Source organism: Corvus brachyrhynchos, unplaced genomic scaffold (genome assembly GCF_000691975.1).
Source record: "Corvus brachyrhynchos isolate BGI_N302 unplaced genomic scaffold, ASM69197v1 scaffold3, whole genome shotgun sequence".
Classification (NCBI taxonomy): domain Eukaryota; kingdom Metazoa; phylum Chordata; class Aves; order Passeriformes; family Corvidae; genus Corvus; species Corvus brachyrhynchos.
In genome coordinates, this window is record NW_008237619.1 from 11,899,249 (window position 1) to 11,900,750 (window position 1,502).

Consider the following 1,502-nt stretch of genomic DNA (forward strand, 5'->3'; position numbering starts at 1 on the left):
CCCCCCCCACCACTTCGTTCAAGTAAAGCAGTGCCTTGGCCGCTCCAGTCCACTCCACGTGAACTGTTCCTGACATTGTCACTCGTCTTCCTTCTCGCCTCACCTTAATTTTTCTACTCGCTCATTTCACTGTTTTCCCTCCTCGCTGCAAATACCCTCCCAAGACATCTTTCAATGTCGCTCTGAGGAAGCCTTGGAAATTTCCCCGTGTGAAAATGTATTTCAGATGCTGCTACGGGTGGTTCAGAACACAATGTCACACAAACCATGAAATTAAAGTGATACGAAGTTAAAGAGTGACTCTTGTTTAAATTTAACCAACAGATCTCGTTAGCTGTGCCACCGAGGAAGACTGTACCTCCCTCCCAACAATGAATTTCTGGTTTTCATAAAGCACCTGGTAGTTCTGAAACGACTCATTTAGCTTACGCACAAGTGCAATATATTCCCTATAGACTTACCCCAGAACATGCAACAGATCTTCCACTTCCCTGCCACATAGGTGAAGACATGATGTAATTCCTCCAAAGGGTTAGAGTTAACATTTTGTCTTGCAGTGTGAGCATAATATTTTGTCTGTGGGAGCTGGAAAGTGAAGGCATGGGGTTTATCAATCTTTCATTCAAAACTTTTTCCCTTTCACAAAGATTTCCTGGTGCTTAAGGTCCCCATCAAGGTAATTCTGGCTTTACCAGCATCACTGCAAAAACATTCATGTGAAGTTGCAGATGGTATTGGTTAATGTATTGAGGGAAGGAATTGTTTTGCATGGGATACAAGAAGATTGAAATCATGAGGGGAGAAAAAAGCATCAGAGAAATACTCTCAGCAATTGCCTCTAATGAAGTGCTGCAAATGTGGAGGTTGCACCTGGACTTCAGTTTCTATCTAGACACTCACCATAGGTACCACATGCACCTGAAAGTGAACATCAGAGTTCAGCCTATGGGAAGAGAAATCCATGCGAAGCAATTCATTAATCTGCATTGGTCTGAATATTTGGAAGCCAAAGGTATAAATCAAGGGCACATCTGGAATTCTCTCTTAACATGGCTTTAAATTGTCTTGAAGAACAAGGCCTACTGAAGAAAAAAAAACAATAAAGGCATAATTGCGTCATTAAATCCTCTCTTTTGAAACCTCTTAAACCTCTCTGCTATTATTAATTACAATCAAATATGAATGTTAAATACCTAATACATGCACATATAATACAAGCCAGAAACAATTCTCATTCAAGCAGCCTATTCTCAAACACTTTGGCCACCTGTAAGAAAAGTCGGACCAAGTTCTATCAGACATCTTTAAAGCATGTCTACATTTCACTTCTTGTTATTCTTCACACTGCATTTTCAGCAGAGCCTGAAAACGTGGCATTATCTCTGCAGAAGCCAGCTGAGCATCTACAGCATCTATTAACTTGCAGAGGAGCTTACATAAGACAGAGACTACATAATGCAAACAGTAATTTTAAGTCATCCAGTTTCCAAACAGGTTTGTTT